Source organism: Ovis aries, chromosome X (assembly GCF_016772045.2).
Source record: "Ovis aries strain OAR_USU_Benz2616 breed Rambouillet chromosome X, ARS-UI_Ramb_v3.0, whole genome shotgun sequence".
NCBI classification, from domain to species: Eukaryota; Metazoa; Chordata; class Mammalia; order Artiodactyla; family Bovidae; genus Ovis; species Ovis aries.
The window spans coordinates 94,424,656-94,437,229 of NC_056080.1; positions in this window are offsets into that span (position 1 = coordinate 94,424,656).

Below are 12,574 nucleotides of genomic sequence, written 5' to 3' on the forward strand. Positions count from 1 at the left end.
CTCTCACGGGGAGTTGTTAGGGGAAGCATGGTGATTGAAACTGCCCACCCTGGCCAGGTACCATACTAACCATTTGCATGAGTTGTTTTATGACAGGAGATCCTGATAAGGAATACGGAACTAATAATCCACCACCAACTGGAAGAATTAGGGAAAGGTCTAAAGGAGACACTGCGTGTCCTTCCACTTCACAGAATCCCTCTCACTAGCATCCATCTTGGGTGAGAGATGCGTGTGCCACCAGGAAAGACTCTGAATTAGAATTATTGGTCAAAGACCACCCGGAAACTAATCCCATCACCATAAAACCCGACATTGCAAGCCATGTGGCAGAGCAGTTCTCCTGGGTTTCCTTACCCTACTGCTCTCCACTCAGGTGCCCTTTCCCAATAAAATCTCTTGCTTTGTCAGCACATATGTCTCCTTGGACAATTCATTTCCGAGTGTTAGACAAGAGCCCAGTTTCAGGCCCTGGAAGGGGTCCGCCTTCCTGCAACAGTTGCAGCAGCTGGAGGTGGGGGAAATGGGAAAATATTAGCCAAAGGTACAAACATAGTTACAAGTTGAATAAGTTCTGGGGGTCTAATGTATACAGGATGACTATAATTAATTAAAATTTGCAAAGAGAGTAAATCTTAAGTGTTCTCACTGCACATACACACAAATTGGTAAATATATGAAGTGACGGATGTGTTAATCAGCTTGACTGTGGTCATCATTGAGAGGGTATCAGGCAGAAAGTCTAGGGGTCCCCAAGTGGAGGAAATAGACTGCGAGTGTCATATGTTTCCCCCCCCCCACTTCTCTATACAAAATTAAAAGGAGGTTTCTTTTAAAACTCTATGTTGCCATGACGACACCTGGCTCCATCAGAACTTAACTTTTCTCAAACCTTGAGCTAACCAATGCATTTTCCTTATGGAAATATTTTTCTTAGGCTATGTTAATGATTATGTATTTACCTTAGAATCTGCCTTTCTTCAAGTTGGTTCTGCCTAAGATTCAGAACTGATAATGGCTCAACAAACCAGCATGTTTTACTAATGAAGATGTTCTCTTAAGCTATGTTAATGGAACTATGTATTTACCTCAGAATCTGCCCTTCTTCAAGATTCACGTCAATTGTTTTATGGCCCAGATGACTCACCTTGTGCCAATGTTATCTCAAAATGCATGCTGTGGGTGAGGGGCCTGGTGCCACTCTCTGAGTTTTGAGACATTTCCTTTCTCTAATTAGCAGCTTGCTAATAGGTATATAACTTCTTGCTAAAACCTAGCAAGGGGCACTCTTTTGGCCCCCTTCTCATGTCTATGTCAGAAGCCTTCTCTATCTATTTTATATTTTAGTAAAACTTTATTACACAAAAGCTCTGGGCAATCAAGTCTCATCACTGGCCCTGGATAGGATTCCTCTCCTCTGGAGGCCAAGAATCCTGGTGTCATTCCTGGCCCATAGCAGCAACCTTTCATCATTTTCTGATGTATACATGCATCAAGTCATCACACTATACACTTTAAATATAAACTTTTTAATTGTCAAGACAGGAAAGATACGAATAATAAAACTTATAGAAGGAAACACAGAAGACTATTTTTGTGACTCCTGAGTAGATAATGATTTGTTGAAACACACACACACACACACACAAACCATAAAATAGAACTTTGAAAAAGTTAACTACCATAGTGTTGATAACTTCTGATCATTGGCCTAGCCATGATAGGGAAAGTGAAAAAGTAAGGAACAAACTGAAAAAAAAATCTTTATTAGTATAGAAATACATAAAGAACTCAAAATCAATGACACAAATAGAAATAATTTTTTAAATGAGTTGAAACCAAACAGATGTTCCACAAAAGAGAAAGTGAATATCACCAATCCTGAAAACCATTGAACTTCATTAGTGATCATGGGAATGCAAACTAAGCTCAAAATGAGACAGCATTTTATCCACATGATGCGAGCAAAAAATTTAGAGTCTGACAATACCAATTGCAGGTGAAGATGTGAAACAAGAGGAACTAATACAATCCTGGTGCATGCTAAGTCTCTTCAGTCATGTCCAACTCTGTTCGACCCTATGGACTGCAGCCTGCCAGACTCCTCTGTCCATGGGATTCTCCAGGCAAGAATACTGGAGTGGGTTGCCATGCGCTCCTCCAGCTGTCTTCCTGATCCAGGGATTGAACCTGAGTCTCTTATGTCTCCTGCACTGGCAGACATGTTCTTTACCACTGGCACCACCACTAGCATAATACTTGTAGAAGTGATAAATGGAAAACAATATGACATTATATTACAAAGCTAAATATGCACCCAGAATATGACCTAGCAATTCTATTCCTAAGTATATACCCTAGAAACTCTAATATTTAATTAAGAGACACGTATGAGAAAATTAGTAATGACAAAATCTTGTAAACATCTCAAATGTTCATCAACAGTAAAATGAACCAATTGTGAGATACTCACACTACAAAATATTATACCTTGGTGAAACTGCATGACTGCAGCTAAATTATCAACATGAATGCATCCTGCAAATATAATGGTGAGTTTCTAAAAAATGAATTGTGTATATCGCATGATGTTGTTTTTATGAAATTCAAAAACAAACAAAAAACTCTATACTGTTTAGAGGTTATATTTATATGGTAAAACTACTTGTAAAAAGGAAAAAGCAAAGAATGATAAAAACAAAATTTTGAATAGTAATATGGAGATATTATGGGCTTCACAGTTGCGCTAGTGGTAAAAATCTGCCTGCCAATGCAGGAGACACAGAGGCATAGGTTCAGGCTTGGGTCAGGGAGATCCCCTGGAGAAGGAAATGGCAACCCTTTCCAGTATTCTTGCTTTGAAAATTTCATGGGCAGAGGGGTCTGGCAGGCTACCATTAATGGGGCCACAAAGAGCTGGAAATGACTGAGTGACTGAGCACTGAGCATGGGGATATGACAGAGAAAGGGTACTGGGCAAGGATTCATAAGCAATATCAAAAATAAAGGTACTGGTCATCCTTTACATCCAAAATTGGGTAGTAGGTTCAGAGGTATTTATTATTCATTTTATTATTACTATTCCAAACTTACATATGTGACATATATTTTTAGATATAATAAATAAATGATAGTAAGATTAAAAAATTTATGTGCAAAATGTGCATATATACATATAAATTTGGACCAATCATGTCACTTCTCTACTTGAAAGATTTAATGGTTTCCATTTTGGTCTACTGAATTGTCTAGCTATAGAACCCTTCCTTTATTTCCAGCTTAATCTCATTATCCCTACCTATGAAGTACACACTAGCCCTCCTGACTTTCTTCTGTCTTGAAATAGACAAACTCTGTGCTGCCTCAGTGGAGAAGGCAATGGCACCCCACTCCAGTACTCTTGCCTGGAAAATCCCATGGACGGAGGAGCCTGGAAGGCTGCAATCCATGGGGTTGCAAAGAGTAGGACACAACTAAGTGACTTCTTTCACTTTTCACTTTCATGCATTGGAGAAGGAAATGCAACCCACTCCAGTGTTCTTGCCTGGAGAATCCCAGGGATGGCAGAGCCTGGTGGGCTGCCATCTCTGGGGTCACACAGGGTCGGACACGACTGAAGCGACTTAGAAGCATGCTGCCTCAGAGGAACCAGAGATCAAATTGCCAACATCCACTGGATCATGGAAAAAGCAACAGAGTTCCAGAAAAACATCTCTTTCTGCTTAATTGAATGTGCCAAAGCCTTTGATTGTGTGGATCACAATAAACTGTGGAAAATTCTGAAAGAGATGGGAATACCAGACCACCTGACCTGCCTCTTGAGAAACCTGTATGCAGGTCAGGAAGCAACAGTTAGAACTGGACATGGAACAACAGACTGGTTCCAAATAGGAAAAGGAGTACGTCAAGTCTGTATATTGTCACCCTGCTTATTGAACTTATATGCAGAGTACATCATGAGAAATGCTGGGCTGGAAGAAACATAATCTGGAATCAAGATTGCCAGGAGAAATATCAATAACCTCAGATATGCAGATGACACCACCCTTATGGCAGAAAGTGAAGAGGAGCTAAAGAGACTTTTGATGAAAGTGAAAGAGGAGAGTGAAAAACTTGGCTTAAAGCTCAACATTCAGAAAACGAAGATCATGGCTTCTGGTCCCATCACTTCATGGGAAATAGATGGGGAAACAGTGGAAACAGTGTCAGACTTTATTCTTTTAGGCTCCAAAATCACTGCAGATGTTTACTGCAGCCATGAAATTAAAAGATGCTTACTCCTTGGAAGGAAAGTTATGACCAACCTAGATAGCATATTGAAAAACAGAGATTACTTTGCCAACAAAGGTCCGTCTAGTCAAGGCTATGGTTTTTGCAGAAGTCATGTATGGATATGAGAGTTGGACTGTGAAGAAAGAAAGAAAGCTGAGTGGCGAAGAATTGATGCTTTTGAACTGTGGTGTTGGAGAAGAGTCTTGAGAGTTCCTTGCAATGCAATGAGATCCAACCAGTCCATCCTAAAGAAGATCAGTCCTGGGTGTTCTTTGGAAAGAATGATGCTAAAGCTGAAACTCTAGTACTTTGGCCACCTCATGCGAAGAGTTGACTCATTTGAAAAGACTCTGATGCTGGGAGGGATTGGGGGCAGGAGGAGAAGGAGACGACAGAGAATGAGATGGCTGGATGGCATCACCGACTCGATGGATGTGAGTTTGGGTAAACTCCGGGAGTTGGTAATGGACAGGGAGACCTGGCGTGCTGCAATTCATGGGATCGCAAGGAGTCGGACACAACTGAGTAACTGAACTGAACTGAACTGATGCTGCCTCAGAGCTGTTGAGCTTACTATTCTCACTGCATGGAAGACTTTTCCTCACCATCCACTCACATTATGTTTAGGTTTCAATTTAAAGTTCTTTTTTTGTAAAGAGGTCTTTTCTGATCAGTCCCTTCTAAATCCATTTGGGGATTTATATTAAGTCCTTTGTTATTTTCTCTTGTTATGTTGGACTTATGTATTTATGTGATAATTTCTTTAATATTTTTCTCCTCCATCAGACTTAAGCTCTATGAGGAGAGCAGCCATATTAATTTTTGTTCACCTTTGTGTTCACCAGCACATAGAACTACATTCTCTCTAGAGTAGGCACCCCCCAAAATTTGTTGTATAAATAAGTAAATGAATGGAAGAATGAATACATATGAATAAATAGCATGAAAGCATACTCACAAAATAGGAGAAAGATAGACTCACAAAGCCATTATATGTGTGTGTGTGTTTGTGTGTAGCATTACTAAAATGACTATTAAAATATGAACTTAAGGTTTAAGGGAAATGATTACAGAAAATCTCAGATATAGGAAGATACAGAGGAAAATTGTTAAACCTGCTGCTGCTGCTAAGTCGCTTCAGTCGTGTCCGACTCTGTGCGACCCCATAGACGGCAGCCCACCAGGCTCCCCTGTCCCTGGGATTCTCCAGGCAAGAACACTGGTGTGGGTTGCCATTTCCTCCTCCAATGCATGAAAGTGAAAAGTGAAAGTGAAGTTGCTCAGTTGTGTCCAACCCTCAGGGACCCCATAGACTGCAGCCTACCAGGCTCCTCCATCCATGGGATTTTCCAGGCAAGAGTACTGGAGTGGGGTGCCATTGCCTTCTCCATGTTAAACCTGACATCAATCTAAATGAACATTATATAAAATAATAACAAAGAATAAATTCATAGTGCAAAGCAAAAGATGGAAAAGAAATAAAAAATATTGATAAACAGTGGCATCAAGCTTTATATATACAAAATTTTAAAATGGGAGAATATGGGCCTGATTTTATCGATGCAACAAAGTCACTAAGCTTTCTGAGCTCTATTTTACCTATCTGTAAGTACTCAAAAAATGTTTGTTGAAAAATAATCTCTAACAGGGACATAGGAACTGTCCTTTCCAAGTCTAATCCTCTGCTGCTGCTGCTGCTGCTGCTGCTGCTGCTGCTAAGTCGCTCCAGTCATGTCCGACTCTGTGTGACCCCATAGATGGCAGCCCACCAGGCTCCCCAGTCTCTGGGATTCTCCAGGCAAAAACACAGTGGTTGCCATTTCCTTCTCTAGTGCATGAAAGTGAAAAGTGAAAGTGAAGTCGCTCGGTTGTGTCCGACTCTTCTCGACCTCGTGGACTGCAGCCTACCAGGCTCCTCCATCCACAGGATTTTTCCAGGCAAGTGTACTGGAGTGGGGTGCCATTGCCTTCTCCATCTAATGCTCTATGCTTCTTTTTTTTTTTTTTTCTATTGTTTTCTTTTTGGCTGCATCCAGCAGTATGTGGGACTTTCATTTCCTGGCCAGGGATTGAACCTGGGCCCTCTGCAGTGGAAACGTAGAGGCTTAACCACTGGGCCATGGGGAAAGTCCCTCTATGCTTTCTTAAATGAGAACAAATCATTGGAATTTCTTGTCACATGGACAATATGTCACATGGACAATATGTTTCAAGATTTTCTAATCATCTTTATAAAAAATATTTTTCAATATTATTTTTTCAAAGTATATAAAAGCATGGAAAAAACCTGTAAAAGGAAAAAAGAACTGTAGAAAGGTATCAGCATAAAAAATGGAAAAAGGTAGTGGGTAATAGTGCATCACATCTTTCAAAATTAAAATCTGTCCAAAATTTAAAAGCATTTTTCATCTTTAAGGAATCACCAAATTCTTCCCTTAATGAAGAGTGATAGGTCCCTGGATGTTACACCTACTGCCACTTGCAATCATTTCTCTCTACCTTTATTTCCTATGGCTAGACACTAAGCAGCATTACCAAGATGCAAGTCTCAGAACTGCTTAGCAAGCTCATGCACTGTATTCTGAGTCAAGGGTAACTCCCAAGCCATGGCCATCTTTCATAATTACCACCCCTTCTGACCAATCTGTCAGGAGTACCACTGTTTACTTCCCAGGCAGCCCTGGCCTCAGCAGAAATACACAATTTTTTTGTTTTGCATATTTTACTTACTATTCTCTGTGGTTAAAGACTATTATACTATTATAGTGTCTGACAAATATAACCCAGCAGGTATCATGACACCACTTGGAGATGAACATTTTTGAAGTATTTATTTCATAAGGAAACACACTAACAAATATAGCTGAACAGATGGATCCTGAACACAGATTCAGAAAAGTTGAACACAGCAAATAGTGAAGATTGATACCTACCTACAAAGCAGCAATCTGGACTCAGAGAACAGCAGGCTGCCACAGATATATGGCATATTTATTGAAACATAAAATGAGTTTCACAGTCCTCCTAATTATTATACCTACCTCTGGTCACATAGAGCTAGTCTATAGTGAGTTTTCCACTGATTTATTTAACTCTTAAATATCATAAATTCCTAAACAATACCTATGTTCATGCAGAAGCAATAAATTTTCTGCTATGCTTTTAAACATTGTTTGCACTTTCGAAATGTCAGTGATGTTTGCAGTTCTAAACATTGTGTTTCATGCCATTTCAAAGGTGCAGTTGTTAGAGCCAAAAATATTCATGTTTTAAAATCCTATCTCGTATAAATGGCTCAGGGTCAAAAGACATGAAAAATCTCTGTTTCATCTTAAGTCTGCTCAAATGCCTTATATAAAAGAATGTCAGGAAGAAAATAAATCCTGGAAGATTCTCCTGCTTTGCAAAATGAAAGAAAACCTTAGATTTATCTCAATTCCCATTACAGTTTGCAAAAGTGCTTCTCAACTAACAAATTTTAACACATCAGTAAAATCATTCCATTTAATGTAGCTAAACACTGAAAATAACACTGTGTTTTTCACTGATAGCAATAGGAAAATTTCCTCTTCCCTGGAAACTGAAGATGTCACATTTTGTGTATGCTAAGACAGGCCTTCACCTCCTGAATTTCATGTCTTTCACTTGCATTCCATGACCTTTAAAGAACACGGTCAGAATTAAAACTGGTCACCAAGTCTAAGAATCCAGTGTGATGAACAGAAGCCCTACAGCCAAGCTCATGCATTCAAGAGATGCCAAGCCTTTGGAGTCTAGCCTCTTGTTAATGTTTTCTGTATTTAACAGTAATAACAAAATAGTAATTAACAAGATAATTAACAAAATTAACAAAATAATTAAAAACAAGATGCATTCATTCAATATTTTTCGCATATTAAACATGATTATATTATTATAAAATACTATCTATGGCTATGTGAGAGTTGGACTGTGAAGAAAGCTGAGTGCCAAAGAATTGATGCTTTTGAACTGTGGTGTTGGAGAAGACTCTTGAGAGTCCCTTGGACTGCAAGGACATCCAATCAGTCCATTCTAAAGGAGAGCAGCCCTGGGTGTTTTTTGGAAGGAATGACGCTGAAGCTGAAACTCCAGTACTTTGGCCACCTCATGCAAAGAGTTGACTCACTGGAAATGACTCTGATGCTGGGAGGGATTGGGGACAGGAGGAAGAGGGGACAACAGAGGATGAGATGGCTGGATAGCATCACCGACTCAATGGAAGTGAATTTGAGTGAACTCTGGGAGATGGTGATGGACAGGGAAGCCTGGCGTGCTGCGATTCATGGGGTCGCAAAGAGTCGGATGCGACTGAACTGAACTGATGCACATTGAGTCACTTTTTTAAGACAAAGGATATAAAGCAAAATTTAATATTTTTAAAAAAATTTTATTTCATATTGGAGTATAGTTGATTTACAATGTTGTGTTAGTTTCAAGTATATAGCAAAGTGATTCAGTTATACATATGTCTATTCTTTTTCATTCAATAATTTTAGCAGCTACTCAGTGTCAAATAGAGCATTAGGCCTTGGAGAGAGAGCTATGAAGAGACCAGAAAGTCCCCCAAAACTTCCTGTTAGCAGAAATGAGTCACAGGCTACAATTTGCTTCCAAGAAGGCAGAGAAAGTAACATTTTGGGTATTCCATTTTCTTGCATGGGAGATTGACAAGGAAGATGGAGTTGAGAATGGCATCTTGAGTGGGCAGCCTTCAATTTCTGCCAATACTAGTCTGATTCTTGATACAAAATATGTACAGTGCTCCTGGAAGTTGTGACTGAGATAGCCTGTGGGTGAATGACTAGGTTCCATCACTGAATTTTTGATATCTAAAAGGGACCTTTAGTGTGCAGGAAACACGATTTGCCATTTTTTGGTTTGATATTAATTTATTAAAATTACAAAATAAAAAGTATATAAAAATCATAGTCTATTCCATAAATCTAGTACACTTTGTCAATCACTTGCAAGAGAGCCTTCAATAAATGTTAGTTCAACTCAGGCTGAGCAGACTAAATTCTGCTTAATCCTGTTTGTAAACTTAGTTGCTTCAATTCTCTTCAACATTTCAAAGTGCATATATAAATCAAATATATCTGATACCTGACTAGATATACTGATCCCCAAAATCAAAACCTTACTACTTGCTTGAACAACTCACGTATTTAATAAGTCAAATTTATGTATATAAAGAATATAAAATGATCTTAAATACTCTAGTGCATTAATAGTATGTGCTAGTGTAAGCTGCTTTCAGTCGTGTCTGACTCTGCAACCCCATGGACTGTATAGCCCATCATGCTCCTCTGTCTTAAATGTACTCAAAATATCTTACATACTTTAATAAAAATCACAAATTAATGAAATTTTAAAATTGGAATCTGTTCAAACTGTCACTCTAAATTATACCATGTTCTCTTCAACATCATAAGCAAATTAAATATCAACTGCTACACACATTATTCTGAACTTCACATACTGATATTAATACTATGGATTTGATTCACTTCACTATCCCTCTGTTTTATTCCAATCCTCCCTAAGATTTTAAAGATTCTGTGCTCACTTATGGGCTTCCCACAAGGCACTAGTGGTAAAGAATCCACCTGCAAATGTAGGTAGATGTAAGAGACACAGATTCCATCCCTGGGTTGGGAAGATGCCCTAAGGGTGGGCACATCAACCCACTCCAGTATTCTTGCCTGGTGGATCCCATGGACTGAGAAGGGTCACACAGAGTTGGACATCACTGAAGTGACTAAGTGTACACACACACAAATGTGCTCAATTATGAGCCACAGATGTGAAAGTGGGATGGAGTAACAGAGGCAACAACATTGCCACAAGACTCTATTTGTGTGCAACTGTATAAACTGGAGTTGTTTTTTTTTTTTTAATCACTATGGCTCCAGGGAACTCTAGATCCAATCCTTCAACTAGGGTTGGTTTCTTATGAGTTCAAGTAGCATCCTTACATCATTTTCCATCATTATCTAACTTGAATAGATGAAAGTCTTCAAAATGCTTCATCTCTCAAGTTCATAGCTAAACTACTTGAACTAATTTCTACCACCTGAGTTAATTCAGGATTCTTCTTGTATGTTTTCATCTGAGCCTTCATTCTTATAGTGTAATGACATCTGATTATATTCTACACACTTCTCATATGGTATCTCCAAGATATAAACTGCATATGATGATTCTCACTTTGGCACATGGCCACTACATAACTGTAACTTCTCCTGATTCCAGAGAGAGGAGTCTTGGGTCATGGAGTGGATAGAGCTGCCCTGTACTTTCATCATAGCCCTGGGACACTAGGCATATCAACTAGTTCGCTCTGCCAACTTTTATGCCTCACTGAGTACCCATGGAAACTTTGGAGCTGCCAAAGTTGCACGAACATTGTTTTTCAACTTTTTATTTTGTACTGGGGCAGAGTCAATTAATGTTGTGATAGTTTCAGGTGAACAGCAAAAGGACTCAGCCAAACATATACTTATATCCATTCTCCTCAAACTCCCCTCCCATTCAGGCTGCCACACAACACTGAGCAGAGTTCCATGAGTTGCATGAGTGTTCTTCAGTTCAGTTCAGTTCATTTCAGTTCATTTCAGTTGCTCAGTCATGTCCGACTCTTTGCAGCACCATGGACTGGAAGACGCCAGGCTTCCCTGTCCAACATCAACTCCCAGAGCTTATTCAAACTCATGTCTATTGAGCTGGTGATGCCATCCAACCATCTCATCCTCTGTCGTCCCCTTCTTAAACCCTCTTTTTGCCTATGTTGCCCATGAGGGTGTTATCATTTGTACTTTGTCACACCAGGATGGTAGTTTCCCCAATGCTCATGCTTCTCTCTGTTCCCATACCAGTTCTGTGAAGAATGGTGACAAATCTTTGGCTTTCTACTCTAAATTGGCCTTCTACTCTCCTTGGCTCAAAGGGTTTTCCTGGTGAGTTTGAAGGGTAAAGAGGACGAGTTGTCCACGTGTGCACCTAAATCTTGCCGCATTATACTTGAACGCTTGCTTTTTGAATTTAGAGGCAAGACATTTGGGCTCCCTTGTTTCTCTGGGCCAATAGGTCAACTTTTTCCTGGGTTCAACTTAGCTCCTTTACTTACAGCTGAAATAGAAGAGGTCACATGGAAGAAGAAGACTTATCAGTTAAGACACAAATAATTATTTGGCCAGCCTTGGTATCTTACTTGGGAGATGGAAGAATTTCTGTTACCACCTCTTCTAAGCAGGCCTCTGGTTCAATAGCTAGAACAGATACAGTCTAGGATGAGAGTAGCTTGCAGATTTATTGGAGTCAAGGCCAATGGCTTCTCTAAACATGACTGATTTCTATTTGTCCTTGAGCTCTCTATTTAAGTGTCACCTGATTGAGAAGGTCTTCTCTGACCTCTCAGGCCAGGCAAGGCCTCCCTATTACATATTCTCAAAGTAATCTTGTTTCTCTTTAAGCATAAGTTTCATTTGACATTTTGGTTTAATATTTACTTTAACTAGTAGACTAAGCACTCTGTGGGTCCTGGGACCTTTTTCTTCTTCAACATAGCTCACTCTCCAGCGCTATATTTGGCACTGAGCAACTGCTGAAAAAATACTGGATGGATGAATCATTTTTTAAACTACTGTAGTTAATGAAATACAGTAAACATTAACAAAGGGCTTCCCCACTGGTACAGCAGAAAAGAATCCGCCTGCAATACAGGAGACACAGGTTTGATCACTGGGTCGGGAAGATCCCCTGGAGAAGGAAATGGCAACCCACTCCAGTATACTTGCCTGGAAATTCCCATGAACAGAGGAGACTGGCAGGCTGCAGTCCATAGGGTCGCAAAGAGTCAGACATGACTTAGCGACTAAACAATAACCAAACATTAACAAGAAGCTAGGCTCTAAAGACTTGACATCTCTTCAGTGCATGAGCTTGGGCAGTGGGGCTTCTGGTCACCACACTGAATTCTTGGACTTGCTTACCAGCTTTAATTTTCACTAAGTTCTTGAAAGGTCATAGAATATAAGTAAAAGACATGAGATTCATGCCTTTAGAGCCATATAGCAGCTTCATAAAGCTAGATTCTCAGAAACAGAACCATCAGGATCAAAAGGTTAAAAGAAACAGCAAGGAGATGGAGGTAACAGAGAAAACATGAGAAGATGTTTTAAATCTGAATGCTGACTGAATTATTCATTTCTATTAACTAAGACATCACAGATTTGAACTGAGTTTACCTGGAGATCCGGGTGCATCACTGGGTTGGGAAGAT